At 36.7% G+C, this 20,891-nt stretch overlaps 1 long non-coding RNA gene across 1 annotated transcript in view; it reads left to right on the top strand.

Annotated features, from left to right (window-relative positions):
• LOC306645156 overlaps positions 1-20,535 on the top strand; it is a 236,852-nt gene extending 216,317 nt beyond the window's left edge. Inside the window, exon 3 of the long non-coding RNA XR_013759556.1 lies at positions 20,430-20,535. This is a non-coding gene — a long non-coding RNA (uncharacterized lncRNA). The remainder of the gene's footprint in view (positions 1-20,429) is intronic.
• The last annotated feature ends 356 nt before the right edge of the window (positions 20,536-20,891 follow it).

Genomic DNA, 20,891 nt, shown 5'->3' with positions numbered 1-20,891 from the left:
TAGATTTGGATTTCACATATTCTCTTTTTAGTGGATGAACTCTTCTGGAATCGACCCAGTCTCCTTTGGAAGTTCCAAACACACATAAGTGGGGAGAAAGTCCTAAGTGGTGACTTGTTTACCCAATGGACCGACTTTGTGAATGATAAGAAAGAGGTTTCAGTGTCCACATGATAAAATCAGTGAAGGTAGACGGAGAACTTGAACATGGGAGACAGTGTGAAAATGCTTCTGATGCTGTCAAAGCTCCTTGAGAGTGGTCCAACCTTTTCTCTCTTTTTAAGGAAGATAAATAGGCCTTCCCAAAGGTAGCACATGGAGCCTCAGTTTCCTCATAGCTAGAAATGGGATCAGGCCTTACAGGATTGCTATCAAGATAAAACGAGAACAGATTCACAGGATACCTAGCCCTCTTTCCTGCTCAGGAAGAACCTCTCTTCTTCCTGTCCTATTGAAAGGTGACCAGCAGTATCTCCAAAGACTGGTCATGATATTCCTATCTGTGCATAATGCTGAGGGGTGGGGCACGCTAGGGACCGTTTTTTGGGGGATGGAGAGTTTCCCCTGATTTTAACCTCTTTATTAAGATTTTTTAAAGATTCCCAAAGGACAAGAATTGAATGAAATGGTTCATTTGCCTTGCGACGGCTCTCCATAGCATTTAGAATTAAAGCCAAAATCCTAACCAGGGCTCAAAAAAACCTTATGGGTTCAGAGCCCCAGTAAGTCTCTCCTCTTTGTGCTTCTTTTGCTCTGCTGCTCTTGCTACATGGTGTGAGAGCAAAGTTAATGCTCAAGAAGTATTTATTAAAGGACTCATCTCCACAGCTTCTATGTGGGATCCGTTAGTAGTAGTGGGATAGTTCATTACAGTTAAAAAATTTCAGATTATTGTATATACCTGTGTTTTAGTCAGCTTTTTGTTGTTGTGAATGAGAGACCTGACAAGAACAACCAGGAGGAGGAAAAGTTTATTTTGGCTCATGGTAGCGGAGGTTCAGTTCATGGTTGGCCAATTCCATAACCCTGGGCTTGAGGTAAGGCAGAAGATCATGGTAGAAGGATGTGGCTGAGGAAATAGCTCAAGACATGGCAGTCAGGAAGCAGAAACTTTCACTCTCCAGGACAGAACATAAACCCTAAAAGGCAGACCTCCAGTGATCTACTTCCTCCAACCACACCCTACCTGCCTAAAATTATCACCCAGTTAATCCCTATCAGTGAATTAATCCACCAATTAGGTTACACCTCTCATAATCTCATCATTTTACCTCTGAGGTGCATTGTCTACATATGAGCTTTTAAGGGACACCTCATATTGAAACCATAACAAGCTATTAAGTTATTCAACAATTTAAAAAATACAGTAGTACCCAAAGCAGGCAGGTCTTCATGAAATTAATACACCCATATACTACTGGTTGGTGTAACTAGTAATTGCTTTGTGGTTGCAATTGTTAATACATATCAAAAACCATAAGAAAAATTGAATCCTTTGATCTTGTAATGTTACTCATGGAGTGAAACCTAAAGAAAAAAAACAGCTGAAATAAAAAAGTCATATGAATAAGAATACTCTTTGCAAAGTCATATATAATGGGAAAAGTACTGAAATATTTGACTGGTTCAACCAAATAATGGTTTATACATTTGAAGGGATATTATGAATGATTTTATTTGATAATTAATAGGGTAATGGTAAAATTTATTTATAAAATAATGTTAAGAAAGAATATCTACCCTATCATTACAATTATATAAATGCAAATTTATATGAAAAGAGTAGTAGGAATATATGAAAACCAAAAGTTGCATTGTATAAAATTATATTAATTGAAAATCAAGTATATTCCCATTATTTTTCTAACTTAAATATGTCTTTAAAAAGAAAAGGAATAATAAATTAATAACAAAATGTCATTCATCAGAAACTAATTTTAAGAACTCTTCTGATATTTATTTGGAAAAAAAAATCTTCTTTCTTCCTGTTGCATGTGCAGGTGATGAGGATGGTAGTTGTTCTTCCTTTAGGAAATGAAGTTGCATTTTCTTTAGTCCTCTCTATGTTTTTCGGTTTTTCTTTTAATCAAAATGATCTTTTCCTCAAACTTCACCAGCAATTACTCATCCTGCATTCCTTTCTCCAAGAAACCTGAAACCCTCTTCTGTTATGATTGTTGATTTATACATATGAGATTTAAAAAAATCATAAATGCTCACCTTTCTACCTACCCATTATCTGTTGATCCATCCATCCATGCATTCATCCATCCATCCATCTGTGCGTCCACAAATTAAAAAGAACACTAGAATTCCCTAATCCCTCAATTGTCATTTAGAATTTAAGATGATCATTTGAGACTTCAGGTCTGTTTTTCAAAGACCTTGGTAAGATGGAGAATGGCAGCAAATTGTCATTTTTTAAATTCTCTATCTTTTTAAGGTGAATGTATTCTGGTCACAATTCCTTGTGGAGCATTTATTTAATTCAACTCTATTTCTCATCATACCATGAGCCAATGGCTAGGTGAATTGCCTGCATTGCACTAGAGTCCAGCTTTAGCATTTTCCCAATATCTGGCAAAAATATTCATTCATATAAACAGAAACTCCATAAGAGCTACATGTGGAAGTTCTGAGGTAATGTCTCCTTTCTCAAAAAAGCTTCAATTTGGAATTTTCCAGAGTGACCCATGAAGCAGCTGGTTTTATGTCTGAGATTCTCCATTCCCATTGGAGAGCAGACAGGGGAGAGTTTGAATGGCTGCCATATTCCAATCAATGCAAAATTTTTAGTTTCTAGTTCACAAAAGGATTCCTAATCATGCATGGAAAGGAAAATAATAGAAGTTCCCTCAGATAAGTGGGAGGGGAAGAATAAATTGAAATAGCATTTCATGAGTGACTACAACAAAACAGATCTTTGCACATTAGTTTTAATATCACACTGTCTGATCAAAAAAGTCACATGATTTCTCAGGTGCTATTATACAAGCTGAAAGAAACAAAACAAAACAAAAAAAAAACATTGTGATTGTTAATTTGATGTGTCACTTGACTGGATTAAGGGACACCTAGATAACTGGCAATACATTATTTCTGGGTGTGCATGAAGGTGTTTCCAGAAGAGATCAGTATTCAAATCAGTGGACTGAATAAGGAAGATTTGCTTTCAAATGTGGAGAGGCATCATCCAATCAAGTGAGGATCTGTACAGACCAAAAAGCCAGAGGAAAGGTGAATTAGCTCTATGCTCTGGAGCTAGAGACTCTATCTTCTCCTGCACTTGGACATCAGATCTTCAGGTTCTTGGGTCTTTGGACTCAGGACCTTAATACCAGTAGACCCCAGATTCCCAAGACTTCTGCCTCAGATTGGGGTTTTGCCATTGGCTCCTCTGGTTCCCAGATCTTTGGACTCCAACTAAATGACACCTCTGGTTTCCCTGGTTCTCTAGCTTTCAGAAGGCCTATAGTGGGACTTCTCAGCACCCATAATCATGTCAGCCAATTCCCATAATAAATCCCATCTCTCTGGCTGCTACTCTATCTACTATTGGTTTTGTTTCTCCGAAGAAACATGACTAATACAAATTTTGAACAAAAACCAAAATCACCCAGCAAGTGACAGAACCTTTCATCCTGCTGAGAAGGTAGTTCATAAGAGGGATGTTCTCTGCATGCCCCAGGAAAATGGTTTTGACATCGAGAACAAATAGGATAGAGTGAATAGGTAGCAAATGAAGAGACGGTTTACTGAAGACCAGGCTAATTCATGTGAGACATTTTATTCAGTCATTTTTATGTCACTCTGATGTAGATATTATAAATCCATTTAGTTGAAGCTCTTGATTCTGAGTGCATTAATTTCCATCTTCCTAGAGAACTTTTTTCATTTTTTTTCCCTGGCAGCTGAAGCCTCTTTTTCCTAGTCACATATTAGGCACACTGAAAGCACTGAGAAATAATGACTGATGGAAGATGGTGTGTGAATTCTCCAGCTCCTTCACCCAGAGTAAAGTCTACACTTACTCCCAGAGTTTTAAGTGGAATTAGTTCTAGGTCCCCACAACAACTGACATAATAACATCTGCTTTAAAGTCTGCCTTACTTCTTCAATTTTGTCCCAACTTTCCTACATATGTTTGCTGGTATCAGGTCTCAAATAAACTACTTGCGCTCAAATAGCTTACATTAGGGTCAGCTTCTAGGAGAACCCAACCAAAGGTAATGCCATTTGGTAGCACAGAAGATGAGTTTGGAGCCTGTGAGCAGCAGAGCTCAAAAAACTTTCCTGTTACCTCCATGACAATGAAACCAAATTAATATATTGAGAATGAAATTGTGTCTTTTCTAATACAACATCTTATGATAGATGGGAATTTGCAAATGACAGCCCACTAGCTAAATCTGATCTTCTGCCTGTTTGTTTTTATAACCTGCAATCTAAGAAAGGTTTTTACAGTTTTAGTGGTTGTTATATAAGTAAGATATATAAATCATCATATAAATTATGTAAGTTGTTATGCCTACATAACTTATAGATGTTATATGGATCATTAGGTAAGTATCCTGAGTGTTACCTCTTGTTCTACAAAACCTCAAGTGTTTATTATCTGTTCTTTACAGAAAGTTTGCCAACCCCTGGGCTACACAGCAATTCATAAACCAAAAGCAATGATGGAGATACTTTATGCCCTTTTGTTCACCAATTCTGGGTAGTTATTAAATGCCCAATTAATATTTGCTATTTACTCATCAATGCATTTTATTTTTCTTTTGTTTTGTAAGAGGGGATGCAAGGCATATTTATAATGAAGCAGTATCTTCAGTAGTGTAAATGATCTTTCTCCCATATATAACTGTATCTCCACTACTTCTTCCCTAAGATATAATCTATGTGCAGTATCTGGTGACTTTGCTCATTTTTTTCATCTCCCTGGTGAATTATTTTCATCTCTCAAGGTTCATAAATTGTCTCTGGGATACAGTTTTAGACAATTACATTCCCTTTGATTCTCAGCACTACCATTACAAAAAGATCTCTAAAAATACTCTATCATCCCATGAAATAATAGGTCTTATATCAGTCAGAGGTGAAATGTTTTGTTTTGGAGCATAGATAGATAAAACAATGGTTTTTAATATGACAAGTACTCTTATTGCTCAACATGTACCTTCTAAAAGTGATTTACTTTGAGACAACACCATTCTAAAATATTTTATTGTGGCATTGATATTCTTGGAGCAAAATGGCGTGGCTGACTATCTGCAAAATGCTCTCGGAAAGCAGTCAGCTCACAAGAAAATGCACATGTATTTTTGTGGGGCTTTGGCCCTTGTTCTCGGTATGGGCACTCTTCTGGTCCCCTTCCCAGTTTCAGGAGGACTTGGTTTTGCATGTTCCAGGGAACACTGCTGCTCCCTGTGTTCAATCGTGTTGTCACCCACTTATTTAGATGGTTCTTGGGCACATCCAGTGAACAACCAACCACAAAAATGAACAGTTGCTGTTTATAAAATCCACACGTTGTTATTTAATCCAGAATTACAGCACAAGTGGGGAATGCTGTTAATGTTCAGCTTTAATCACTGTTTTAACACTTGCACATAGCAAATGTCTTAGTGGGGTGTTCAGTTTTTCATTAGGCAAACTCCTAGTAGAAATGGAATCCTTTGGAGCTGAGTATATTGCATTGAAATTTTATTGTGCCAGTTACATGCTGAGGTCCCAAGGGCTGAGAAATGGACTCATGCAAAGGGCCAAAGTCAGTTTTCCACACAGCCTTTGGTTGGTTCTGCCATCAGGCAGTACTCTGAGGTATTAAGCTATGTGCTTATTATGGCATAGAATCCTCTTCTAAATATGAAGCTGAATACATCTGTTATTGGGTCATTTATGGAACTAATTTTCATCTCTCAAGGAACATATCACCATTGCTGGAAAAACTTATGTAAATATGGGAGGAAAAACAACCCAAATAAAAATGCAACCTAAAACTTTCTAAAAAATAAAACCTAAAACTTTCGTTGACTTATGATGTCTCACATTCTTCAGTATTTACCACTTTCTATTTATCTGTAACTTATGTAATTTTACCAGATAGAAATGAGTTTGGATCCAAGTAACAGAAAGTGTGACTAATAGTGGCATTTTCTCACATCACAAGAAGCTTGGAGGTGGTACCAGTTCAGTGGTTTAATTCTATCCACGTTTAGCTATGATTTACTTGACTTTTCTCTAGTGGGCTTAGGTAGTTACTGAAGCTTCAGGCGGCATTTCCACGATCGTAGAAAAACACAGCCCTGACCATCCTTTTTGTCAGGAAAAACAAAGCATGCTTGAAAATATGTTCAGATATATCATAGGCTAAAATTTGACTAACCTAGCAGCAAGAAAAATAAAAAATAAGATGATAATGATTGACTTAGGCCAATAATGATCAAACACCCAGGAGTGACCACATCACTACTCATAACAAAATCCAGGTTCTGTTGGCAAAGAGGGAAGGTGTCCCAGGTACTGATGGGTGTGGGACAGTGTCTGCAAAAACAGCCTTCAAGGCCACTCAAGACTCTTCTTCCCTAATCCCATTGGTTTCCTCCATCTTTGTTTCTCCTTCTTGCTCTTGTACATTTGACCTATTCAATAAACATCTCAAGTAATTTTAAAGTAATACCCAACCCAACAAATTAATGAATACTGAATTAATTATAAAATAACACAAATTGAAGGGTGGAAGAGAAATGCATAGAAAAAAATGTGACTTTAAGACCAGGAATTTTGGAGTCGGTAGGAAAATCATATGTGATTCCTGGTTCAATCCTGCCTTTTATTACAAATATGATTTACATTTAGCATTCTTAAATCTCAGTTTTATTATTGTAAAATGAAAGCAATAATTATAATGCTCAATTCAAAAAAGGTATTGAGGATTAAATGCATAGTAAATGTTTGCCAAAGTGCTTCACCCATGGAAAAACACTCAATAAATATTACCTGTGGCAAAACAGTCATTGGCTAAGGCTTGAAGCTATATGTTGATGTCCCTAATTTATATAAAATTTAAGAAGCATCTAGGCTTAGATTATCCTAGGCTCCCTAATATGCAGGATTATTGTGATTCAGGTACATGGATTAGTTTATAGGTTTAACACACATGCTAGGCGTGATAGAAGCAGTCTCTGAGCCATGTATTGGAGACTCAAATATGACATAGTTGATGAGTTTAATATTTTGGAAAAAGTACATCTAAATTAATATATTTATACATACATAAGGTAGTTAATTTGAATGTGTATCACATTAGAGTGCTTAGATGTGTTTTGAAATAGATTAGTTCTATTTAAAACCTGATTTTATACACAGGTTTGTTGCAGAAATGTCACAGAAATACTTGGAATATATAATTGGTGCATATTAACTAATTGAAAAATACTGCTTACCAATTGTTTCTGTCTGCAAATGTTTAATCTCAATATATATGAGGTCGATGTAATATAATTTTACACTTAGTCCTAAAGGATAATAATATGTCATAAGCTGTTCATATAGGGAGTGAATACAAGCAATCATGATAAAAATGATGATAAAATAACTGATATTTATCAAGTGAATGTGCCAGTGCTGTGCAAAAGTCTCTATATGCTTATTTCACTGAATACTGACATCAACCATATGAGCTGAGTTACATTATTCTCCCATTTCAGAGATGAGAAAAATAGTATGTAGAAAGCATAGTTTATCACAGTTTAAAATCTAGTAAATAGTCCAAAAAATTTCATCAAAAAACTTGTAAACTAATAAATAAATTGAGCAAATTAGCAGGATATAAAATCAATACCCATAAATCAAATGCATTCCCATACATCAGTAATTAATCCACTGAAAGAGAGGTAAACTACCCATTCACAGTAACCTCAGGGAAAAAAAAAACAACTTGGGAATCAATCTAACAAAAGAGGTGAAAGACTTCTACAAAGAAAACTGCATAACAGTAAAGAAAGAAATTGAAGAAGACCTTAGAAAATGGAAAGACCTCCCATGCCTCAGGATAGGCAGAATTAGTATTGTCAAAATGGTCATACTACCAAAAGTGTTATATGAATTTAATTCATTTACTATTAAAATCCCAATGACATTCTACATAGAACTAGAAAAAGCAATCATGAAATTCATTTGGAAAAAATAAGAGAACCAAAATAGCCAAAGCAATCCTTAGCAAGAAAAGTAAAGCCAGAGGCATCACAATGCCAGATCTCAAACTATACTACAAAGCAACAGTAGTAAAAACAGCATAGTATTGGCACCAAAACAGACATGTAGATCAAGGGTACAGAATAGAAGACACAGACACAAACCCACATAAATACAGTTACCTCATACTGTACAAAGGGGCCAAAAACATTCACTGGGGAAAAGATAGCCTATTCAACAAATGGTCACAAAAAGAAATTAGACCATTCTCTCTCACCCTGCTTGAAACTCATCTCAAAGTGATTCAAAGACTTAGGCACTAGAACAGAGACCCTGTGCCTACTAGAAGAAAAAGTAGGCCCAAATCTTAACCATGTTGGCCTAGGATCTGACTTTCTTAACAAGACTCCTAAAACGCAAGAAGTTAAATCAAGAATCAATAAATGGGTTGTATTCAAACTAAAAATCTTCTCAGCAAAAGAAATAATAAAGTGAAGAGAGAGTTTCCAGATTGAGGGAAAAATCTTTACCACATGCACCTTAAATAAAGTATTAATCTCTAGGATATATAAGAACTCAAAAAACTTAACACCAAATAAAACAAATAACCCAATCAATAAATAAGCTAAGGAACTGAACAGACACTTCACAGAAGATATATAATTGATTGACAAATATATGAAAAAATGTTCATCATCTCTAGTAATTAGAAAAATGCAAATGAAAACTAAGATTTCATCTCACTTCAGTCAGAATGGCAATTATCAAGAATACAAGCAACAATAAATGTTGGTGAGGATGTGGGGGAAAAAGTGCACCCACACATTGCTGGTGGGAATGTAAATTGGTGCAACCATTATGGAAAGCAGTATGGAGATTCCTCAGAAAACTTGGAATGGAACCACCATTTGACCCAACTATCCCACTCCTCAGTTTGTATCCAAAGGTCTTAAAATCAACATACGATAGTGACATAGCCATATCAATATTTATAGCAGCTCAATTCACAAGAGCAAAAGTATGGAACCAACCTAGATGCCTTTCAACAGATGAATAGATAAAGAAAATGCAATATATATATATATATATATATATATATATATATATATATATATATATATAAAATTCAGCTTTAAAGAAGCTGAATAATGGCCTTTGCTGGTAAATGGACAGAGTTGGGGAATATCATGCTAAGTGAAATAAGCTAAATCCCCAAAAAACCAAAAGTTTTATGTTTTCTCTTATATGCCTATGCTAATTCACAATAAGGGGGGGCACTAGAGAGGAATAGAGTTAGTTTATATTAGGCAGTGGGGAGTGAAGGGAGGGGAGGGCATGGGGATAGGAAGGATGGTCAAGTGAAACAGACATTATTACCTCATGGACATATATGACTACCTGGCCAATGTAATTCTTTAATATGTACAATCAGAAAAATGAGAAATTACACTCCATTTATGTATGATTTATCAACATTTATAAATGCATTCTACTGTCATGTACAACTAATTAGAACAAATTAAAAAATCTGGTAAATATTTTAAGAAAAATGTAAATCTGGCTCTGTGCAACTCTGGTCTCCTGTGTCTATATCCAATATTTTTCTGTCTCCAATTGCCATTCTTTTCTCCTTACTTGATGGATTAATGTTAGTTCAATAAATGGATTCACAAAATAAAACCTAGGTAGAAATTTCCTAATGGAAGGTGTTGTGTTCACTATTTTACTAAAGCTACAGGACCGTCATGTCACTTTTATTTTTACATGACTCAAGAGGGAAAGCACAAATGAGCACATCTCTAATAAGTTCATCTCTTTTCTAAGGCAAGCTTGATTCGCCAACTTATTTTTCCCATCTTAACTTCAAAATGTAAGTAATGTCTATTCTTATTAACTATTGAAGAATATGAAAAATAGGTGTGAAACCAGAAAAATCATGTCTTATTCCTTGTTCAACTCTCTTTGGGACTTTATGATCTCTCAGTGCTTTTTATATTCACCTCTCTTAAAATGCCAGTCCCGGTGCCAGCCATTCATCTCTCTGAAGAGAGAGAGCAGGGCTGATTAGGATGCAGCAGTTCCTATGAACTGCTTCTACAGAAGCTTCCCAACTTCCACTAACTGACGGAAGAATTAGGGAAAGAATTTGGTAATCCTTGCATGTATTATTTTGTCAAAATGAACCAAAACACTATGTATAAATATAATGCTCTGACAAAAAAAAAAGATGGTTAGAAATTTGTGATGCTGCATATGGGTCATTTGGTGTTTACAATCTTCAAAATTAAGAGGGGATGGAGTCAAATCTGGCTTTCCTAGATTACCATATAGACAACACCCCACTCCATGTATCCATTAGGTTTTCCCATAAGCACCTAAAATCAAACTCTGAACCAAAACCAAACCCTGAACTTTCCACCTCTTCCCCATCCTCCAAACAAATGGTTTCTGTCTCCTGGATGCTCTTCTCCTGATTGGCATTCTAATCCATCTCATTTCCTATCTCAGATATCTGGACCCTGCCTTTGACTGCACTTTGCCTCACCCCCTATGTCTAACCAAGTGCCGAAGAGTCCCATGTTAACAATTCTTGATTCTCTGTTCTTGTCATTTACCTGCCACTTCCTTAATTCAGACCATCAGCCTCTATCAACTTCACTTGACTTGCTGAAATGGCCTGCGGTCTCCATTACTGAGATAAAGTTGTGAATATAATTGTGTGTGTGTGTGCACAAGTACATCTTTAACATGAGACATTAGTGTGAGGGTTACTGTCAAACTTTCCTTACCTAAATTTTCTCTATCTAAACTTGGCTTATTCAAAGGCCTGAGCACTTAATAAAACTTTTAGTATTTGTTTTTTCTCAACCTGTATGAGTTTTCTATCACTATGTGACAGAACTAGTGACTTAAAACAACATGTGTTAATTAGATCACAGTTCTCTAGGTCAGAATCCCAGTACATGCCTGGATTCTCTGTACAGGACACCACGAGGCTGGCATTAAGAGGAATTCTCATTTCTGGATTCATTAAAATGAAATCCTTCAAGCTCCTTCTTGTTGACAGAATTCAAATCTTAATGGTTGTGGAACCTAGTTCCTGTTTCCCTGCTGGCTGTCAGCTCTCGGCTTGTGGTGGTCTCTTGAATCCCTCGCCGTTTCCTTCCATCCTCAAGCAAGCAGCGATGTGCCTAACCACTCACACTTTGACTCTGATTTTCCTGCTTCCAACTTGAGAAAACTCTCTTTTTGCAAAAGGTGCAAATGTTTAGGTCAGGCCCATCTTCATACTTGGTTTCTCTGAAAGTCAACTGATGTGGGACGGGACTTTGGTGACATCCATGAAATCGCTTCACAGTGACATCACAGTGTTTGGACAAAAGGGAGATATGAATGTACCAGGGGCCAGGGATCATGGAGTTTATTTTAAAATTCTGCCTATCACACCTCCAACTGAAATGCAAAAAAAAAAAAAATGAAAGTAAGTGAAAACAAAATAGATTATCCACCACAAAATTTGGTGATGATAATTGGGTTTGAGTGGGGGGGGAGACATGCTCTAATTTTTAAAATGAAATCCAGTTTCCTGATATGTCACACCTGATATTATGTGTTGTGAAACTTGTCCAATGTTACATTAATAAGTGGAAATCGGGAGCTGCTTTTTAGTTTTTGCTTCAGATTTCACGACTCCTGGTTCATAGTCCCTAATTGACCTGAGACACATGCTTTACTAATATCTCTTCTTTCTCCATTTTCATGCTATTATCATTGCTACCATGGCTTCTACCATGATTGAACACTTAATGTGTACCATTGTGAGAGGGACCTAATGCCACCCAATTTCTGCAGTAATTCTTACCTACTTACTGGTGTGCCCAATTCATGACTATGCACAAGATCTCAACACATAGGTAGCTGAGACTCTGCTCCTCTGATTCTAAAGTCTGTATGCTTTATCTCAGTTTTATACTTGTCCTTTGGGACTGTATGCCAGATCCACTCAGGAGCATGTGTTGGACAGGTCAGGATTAGAATTCAGCACCTCCCATTTCCGAGTTCATCTTTCCACTGTAGTCAGTAACTGAAGAGAAGCCCAGCCTGCCTTTCCAGCAATTGGCTCCTGTGGGCAAGCTACACAATCCACATCTATTTCCTCTGACATTATGAGTTAATTGTGAACTAAGTGACCAAATCATCTTCACAAAACTGGCCTTTAAATAGCAAATTATAAACTTGCATGAATCAGGATCATGTGTCCTATATGATTTTTTTCTTTCTCTCTTAATTGAGTTTCACTCTAACATTCTCAGTAAAACCTAACAATGGGATGCTCTGTTTCAAGAGTTAGTCAGGCCCAGCTGCTATGAAAATAATATGTTTGAGAAAATTGACTTGACATTTGATGGCCTTACGATTCTTCTGACAGGATATAATCAACTCATTAGGGGAAACAGAAGCCTTCCTTGTACAGCCATGTTACTCTGGGCATGACGGAATCCCTCAAAGTGGGCCCAGTGAGCTTGCAGGGCAAACGGGGCCTGCGTCGCCTGGGGGGCCAGCAGTCAAAGTGACTGGATTTACTCTCTTCCTCTGTCCACTGCCCTTGATCTGATGAAAGGGAAACATTACTTTCTTAAGCCAACAATTTCTTCTTTTTCCTTCTCTTCCTCCCCTGAACACTAAATTTATTACAAGGGCTTGGGTTTTAAAAGATTCTCTCAGCCTGCCTTCCCCTCAGGAACAGCTGGGGCAGCTCTCTTGGGAGCGTGATCAGAAGCAGGAAGTGGACTTTGGGATTCTGGACTCCAGTTCCCAGGCTTGGCCCGGGTTGTCTGTGGGCTTCTCAAGAGCTCATCTCAACCTCTTTACTCATTTCCCTGCTATGAAACTCCAGCTTCCAGCACTGCTGCTCTGTCTATGTTATTCCCCCAACAGGCAAGTGAAAGGAAGGGCCAGAGCCATCTTTACAGTCTAACTCCCAGCTCTCCGTGACCTAGGAAGTGATCAGACTTCTTTAGGTCAGATTTTAACATGTGTAAAAAGGGAACAGTAACAGCCACCTTTAAAGGGTATTGCCAATGTCAGACGACAGTATGCATAGGAAATACCAGACAGGAGGATGTTTCTTAAATTCTACATTAAATTAATTTACCTGGAACATTCTGTAATTTCTGTAAATCTTTCTCTTCAATCTTCAGTAAATTTGTGCTTGACATTGTTTTTTTTTAAATGTCTTTTAATAAAAAGTTATATTAAATATTAAATTGCATCATTACACTGATGATGATTTATGCACATTTGATGAATTTCAGCTAACCACACTTATTCATTATTCTAATTCACTGCACTGCAATCCCCACCAGCAAAGGAACTGTCTGTCCTGTCATCACTGTGTCCCAAACATCTGAAAGTACATTTGCCCATAGAAAACATTCCCTATAAATTTGCTAAAAGATTGAATTATGTAATTAAATATAGATATTTTCCCAGATATTTTCTCATCTCTATGCTTGGCTTCCTCCTCTAAAGTTTATAGCAGGAATTGGCAAATTAACTCCTATAGGCTAAATGCTGCCTGTTGTCTGTAAATTGAAATTTAACTGGCCCATTTATTAAATATTGTCTATGTTTTCTTTTGTGCTGCAATAAAATAACTGAATAGCTGTGATTTATACTACATGGATTAAAAAGTAGAAAACATTTGCTACCTTGCCCTTTGCAAAGTAGCCTGCTGACCTCTGGTTTTTCCTGGAGATAGCATATTTCAAAATATAAATCTATTTCACTACCCCTGTTTTAAACCCTCAATGGGTTCTACATGTTCTTATAAAGAAGTCTAAGATTTTTCTGCAATCAAAAATGTGATCTGAACCCTGTCAATTTTTGCTGCTTTCCTCTTCAATCATGTAATTTTTCATCCTGTCAAACATACCAGTCCTATTTACAAGCTATCACTGGTGCCGAGAACACTATTCCTTCCCAGTTTTGCTTGGTAACCTCTATCCATCCTTCTTAAGTTTGCTTAAACATTTCTGCTAGAGTGCTTTCTCTGAAGTTCCCCAGCTAGGCTTGTTGCTTTTGGTTCTTGGTCTAATTGCATCATGTACTTTTCTTGTTTCACCACTGCTCGACACTTTGCTAATACCAAAACCCAGGCTCCAAGAGATTATTTGATCTGATCAGTGTCACACTAGGGAATAGAGAGACTGGGCTCTGAATTGGGATCTGTCTGAATCAAATGACCCTTCTATCGCTTCTATACTTTGCTTCTGAATTATTAACATGTAAAGTAATTTTCATAGCACTTGGAGCCTGTATAGGATGGCAAATAGGTCTAATAGAGTAGAACTTTGGGAGTTTTCAATAAATATACAATCCTGGTCATGGAAATAGTGAAAATAGTAATGGTAAAAGGAATATGACTGTTGATTTGGTTGGCAAGTGCCAAGAGTTATAGATGTCACTGACTATATAAGTAATCTGTTCCATGACAATTACCCCAACATGTAGATACTTGTAAGAATAAACATGTCATTTCACAGTTCTATGAGTTGGAGATTGGGTGTGGGGTGACCTAGGCCTAACATCTCTCATGAGGTTATAGGCTAGGCATTACCCACGCAATGGTCTCAGGCTGACTTGGGAGACACCTGCTTCTGACTTGAGCTCATGATTGTCTTAAGTTCTAATTTCTTCTCTTATGATTCTCTCTACTGAACAACCTCCCCTCAAAGTAGCTGGCCTTCCCCAAGGTGGGTTATCTGAGAGGTTGAGAGAGAACGTCCAACATGGAAGTTGTAGTCTTTTTATAACTTGATTTAAAGACTGAGACCACCTCATTTTTAACATATTTTATTTGCTAGCAGTGAGTCAACAGGCCCGGCCCTGACTCAAGTAAAAGAAACATGGACATAACAGATTCCTTTATCTGTACTTTAAAAATATTAAATTAAAAAAATCCAGAAGTAAACAATTCATAAGTTTGAAATTGCATGCCATTTTGGTAGCATGATGAAATCTTGTGCTATCCTGATTTAGTCCCTCCAGGGACATAGTAGTCTAATGATAAGTCACATTCACATTACTTAATCTCATCACATAGACACCATATCATTGCACACCATCACCATAAGGGTGAGTACAGAACAAGTTATTATGAAAGAGAGAGAGAGAGAGAGAGAGAGAGAGAGAGAGAGAGAGAGAGAGAGAGTGAGAGAGAGAGGGAGAGAATTCATGTAACTTTTAATAACAAGACTGACCAACATTACCATCCACAATGAGCTATCAAGAACAAGATTTATCTTCTTGTTTGAAAAATTTAAAACAGGGCAACATTGATGAAAAGGAGGTTTTTAAGACCTCAACATCAGTTCACAAAGAACAGTGTTGCCTGAAAATGGGACATAGGTTTCTATGAGAGACAGTCCAGCCTGAAGCATATGGAAGCAAACTTCCCGGATTGAAGACATACCTATGAGTGCTCGGGAGACAGAGGTCACTAGAGTTTGCAAGATGTGAAACCGGAAAGGAGAGAGCTGTACAAAGATAGAACTCGGGAAATCTGCAGAGATCCTTCCCTGAGCCTTCAGCTGAGCGCTTATCTGTTTAGGAGTATGAAGCCTGGGGGTAAATAGAAACACATAAAAGGATGAGCTCAGAGTGTCTTGCCCACATGTAGTGCTGGGATTAGTGCTGTTCCCACCAGCAGGCTAGAAAACCTCGTGATTCACATGGTATTGGACAAAGCATACTGAGTGGCCTTGCCTCAGTATTGGTGAACAGCTATTCCTAGAATGAGAGCTGCTTTGGTCTCACCCACAATCCAGCAGTCACAATCCAAAGGATGAAACTATTTGAAAATAGCTTAATTGAATTTCAGAACAAAGTGCAAGGGTATTTATAGAAAATAAACCTGTCTACCACTGAACAAGGTAAAATTCACACACATACATACACACTCACACAAAATGCAAAGAAGTGAAAAATATGATCCATAATACAGAGAAAAACCATCCAATTGAAGCTAGTCTAGAAGTGACACAGATGTTAGTATTATCTGGAAAAGACATTAAAACAGTTATTATAGCATATTTCTATTGTGTTTGAAAATTCATTGGAAATAAGGGAGACATCTAGAAGATCCAAATCAAAAATCTTGTTATAAATTCTACTGTATGTATAATGAAAAAAAAGCTACATGGAATAATTAAGTATAGATATTGCATAATAAAAGATCAGTAAATTTCAAGGCATAGAATTAAAACTATTTGTTATGAAACACAAGTAAAAAAGACTAAAATTAATAAAAAACACAACACTTAGTTGTAGGACAGACTTCAAGTCACTATATTTACAGTTAAGCACATTTGGCAAAATAAAGAGGAAAGAAAGGGTAACAGAAAAAACTTCCAGAAATAATTGCTAGAAAAAAATTCTGATTTTGATGTAAAGTATAAATCTACAGATCCCACAAGCTCAATGGCACCCAAGTGAAAGAAGCATCAAGAAAGTTACAAAGTTACAAAGAACATCATGATCACATTGCCTTAAAGTAGTAATAAAGGAAAACATCTCAAAGAGCAGTCAGAGAAAAAACCCATTTTGTATACAGAACAAGGACATGAATTGCAGCAACATATATAATAAAACTCATGCAAAAAAACTCATGCAAATGTGTAGATAATGGAGGATCTTTAAAGTACTGATACTGGATTCAACAAGGGGGTAGGAGATGGGGGACGGGAATGGGAAAGACAGTAGAGTGAATCGGACATCACTGTCCTATGTTCTTACATGAATACGTGACCAGTGTAACTCCATATCATGTACAACCACAAAAATGGGAATTGACACTCCATGAATGTATGAGATGTCAAAATACATTCTACTGTCATGTATTACTGAAGAGAACAAATAAAAAATTTCAAAGTTCTGACAGACAAAAATCAGAAAATCTAAAGCATATCAAGCTATAATTCTAAACCTAGTGAAAAGCTCTTCAAAATTAAGGAAAATTTATTTAAACAAAGAGCAGATGGAAGAATTCTAAAGCAAATCTAAACTACAAGTAATATAATAGAAAGCTTTTCAAGCAGAAGGGAAATGATACCTAATAGAAGTGTCAATCTACACAGAGAAATGAGGTTGCAGAAATATTAACTACATGAGTAAATATACAATATTTTCCTTTATTATTTAAGTCTCTTTAGAAGGGAATTGACTGTTTAAACAAAAATATAACAATGATGTGTGATATTTATAGCAGGTTACGTTAAAATTGTATGATAGAAAGGGTACAAAGGTGGGGGAGGAAGAAATAGGATTATATTAATTGCAAATTTCCTTATCCTTTATAGGAGGTTGACTAATATCACTGGAAATTTGATTGCGATAAATTGTAGATAGATTTTAAACCCTAAGGCAACCACACAAAAAAAGAGGAATAGCTAACAAGTCCACAAAAGAGAGAAATGGTGTTTTAAAAGTAGACATAAAAAGAGAAAAAGGGAAATAAAGATTACATGGGGCAGCTAAAAGATAATGAGGATGATAGATATAAATCCAAACATGCTAATGTCCACATTAAATGTAATGACCTAAATGCTGCAATTAGAAGCCAGAGGTTGTCAAATTGGATTTTAAAAAGGCAAAACCTAACTATAGTCTCTCTAAAGAAAAAAACACTTTAATTCTGAAGACAGAAGATGTTAAAAGTAAAGGCATAGAAAAAGATATACTCTGCTAACATCCATCAGAAGAGTGTTCTGGTAGCTATATTTATATTAGACATACACACGGAGATTTTACAGCATATTACCAGGAATAAATGGTAATTTCATAATGATGAATAAGTTAATGAGCAATGAGACTATAATAATTCTAAACATTTTGTGCACCTAATAATGATAGACAAACAAACCAGTTAAAATGGATAAAAGACTTGGCAAAAATGTGAAGCAACTCTTCCAAAAGGGCTCAACACTATTAGTTTTCTGGGAAATGCAAATTAAATCCGTGATGAAATGCTGCTGCATATGCATTAGAATAACTGAAATTAAAAAGTCAAATTTCATCTCTAGATATTTACATAAGAGAAAAGAAAATTTATTTCCACAGAAAGATTTGTACATGAATTTTTATAGCAGCTATATTCCTAATAGCCAAACACTAGAAATGACCTACACGCCAGTCAAGAGGTGAAAATGTGAATTGATGTGCTATCTCCATACAAAGGAATACTTTTCTACAATAAAAAGGAATGGTCTGCTTACACAGGAAACAACACGAATGAACTGCAGAAGCATATTTAATGAAAAAAGTTTAAAAGATATGAATACTATATAATTTCATTTCTATTGAGTCCAAAGATACATTCAAAATATCCTGTCCTACAATAATCAGAATCAGTGTTTGGCTCCATCGTGGTAGGCTATTTACTATAAGTAAATTTGATTCATTTGCTATAATCATTTAGTATATGTGGGAACCTTCAGTAGTAATGGACATGGTACAGATCTTGCTTTGGGTAACAGTCACACATTTGTATAAATTTCTCAAAACTCATCCAGCTGTACAATTCAGATTTAAGAACTTTATAAAATGTGTATCAATTTAAAATAATTTTATGTAGATTATTGCACAGGGTTGTGTAATTATGTCACCATCAAACAGTAGAAAAATCTATGAAAACGAAGAACTGAGATTGTTATGTTTTTAGCCTCTAGAAGAGGGAAGGTTATATCTTAAGAATTTGAAGTGGATTATGTTAGTTAATTTCCAGAACAAGTGTGATGAGACACCAGTCTGAGGAGGGTGACAGACTCTCCACCGTGTGAAACACAGTTTAAGTACTGAAAATCACAACAGCCCTGTAAAGTCTCTGGAAATTTTTGTTATTCAAAACATCTATATAATCTGGGTGAGAAAGTGAGAGTCTGTGCATTTGATTCTTGTCCCACTTACATACCTCTCCCCATCTTACTTTGTCTGAAGCTACACTCTGGGCAGGTGCACTCAAGAATACAGTCTCAAGCCAGATTATGCCTGTAATCCCAGTGGCTTGGGAGGCTGAGAGAGGAGAATCACAAGTTCAAAGCCAGCTTTAGCAACTTAGTGAGGCCCTAAGCAACTCAGTGAGACCCTGCCTCAAAATTAAAAAAAAATGAAAAAGGGCTGGAATGTGGCTCAGTGGGTTAAGCCCCTGGATTGAATCCCTGGTTAAAAACAAAACAAAACAAAACAAACAAACAAAAAAACCCTCTCTGCCCACCTAGTTCCCAGTCCAGGGCAATGGTTTCAATCCAAGAAGGAGTGACCATCGTCATCTCTTATGCCTGCAGCTCAATGCCACATTACATAAACTGTTCTAGGCAAGTGCAGGCCAGAGGTTCTCTCTCCCTTCCCCAGTCAGCTCTAAACTCACTGCGACAATGGCAACTTAAAAATGTTAGATCCTGAATACCACTTCCTTACCTTGTGCGCAGGGCATAAGTTTCATGGTGGGAGGGGCAAGTCATGAATACCACGTGCTACTGTCTCTACCCAAAGCATTGCTCATAGAGCAGGGATATCACTATGGGGGAAAGGTAATCACTTTCCCACCCTCAACTCTGGTACAGTGATGAATTATACAGATTTTTGGTCTGGATGAACAAATAGGTGTCAGAGATAGAGAACTCCAGAGATCTCCCTAAGGGTGCTGACTCTTTTGGAATGGATGTTGAGGTAATGCATGAGTGAAGACATGACTGAGCGCACAAGAAATGGTGGTGGTGATCAATTTTGAGAAGATTGGTAGCGCCATGATACTCAAAGCAAAATGGAAAATGTTATGAGTCAAAAGCTTCACAGATGAAGTCAGGAAAAGAGACAGTTAAGAAGAGCTCAAATAGGGCTAAAGCATCTTCCAAGACTGGCAATATCCTGCCACCACAAAGGAAGAGACTTTGAGTAATTTATGCCCGGACCTTGCCATAAGCAACAGCAATCAGGTAGCAACTAGTGGGAGACTGACAGCTGAGAGCACTACCAATATGAGCAACCCAGACTGCACATGCCCAGATCCTCTCAGAAGGAGAGCTGTATACTAGGGAAAAGACCTCACCCAGCTGGCCCCATAAGCATTAAAAAGTAAAAAAGTAAACAATCACACACCAAAACCAGTAAGTTGTGGTTAGGGTATCAGTATCCAGTTATGTTATAATATGTCATCTAAAGTGTCTACTTTTCAGCAAAATAGGATGGCACATTTAAATGGATGGGAACATGTGACCCACACACAGGGAAAGCAAAAGGGGTTGAGCAAGAGGAATGGCCTTAAAGGGGCCTAGAAGTCAGACTCCACAGGTAAGGACTTCAAAGCAGGTGGCTTCACTGGTGCGTTCTGCTGACCTAAAGAAGTACTTAAAGATTTTCTAATGTACAACTAATTAGAACAAGTAAAATTAATGAAATAAAAAAAGATGTTTTAGTAGCAGTTCTTTAAAAATTATTTAAAAAATTCAAAGAAGAAATACTTCCTCTTCTAAGCCAGTATTACCAGATATCAAAAGTAGACAAAGATCATAAGAAAAATGAACTATAGAATAATATCACTTATGAATACATATTTAAAAAATCCTCAGTAAAAAGGAAAGCTGAATCTAGCATCGTTGATAAAGGTACACACACTATGACAAAGTGGAATTTATCCT

This window comes from Sciurus vulgaris (assembly GCF_902686455.1).
Source record: "Sciurus vulgaris genome assembly, chromosome: 1".
NCBI classification, from domain to species: domain Eukaryota; kingdom Metazoa; phylum Chordata; class Mammalia; order Rodentia; family Sciuridae; genus Sciurus; species Sciurus vulgaris.
This window is presented reverse-complemented; position numbering and strand designations above follow the sequence as displayed.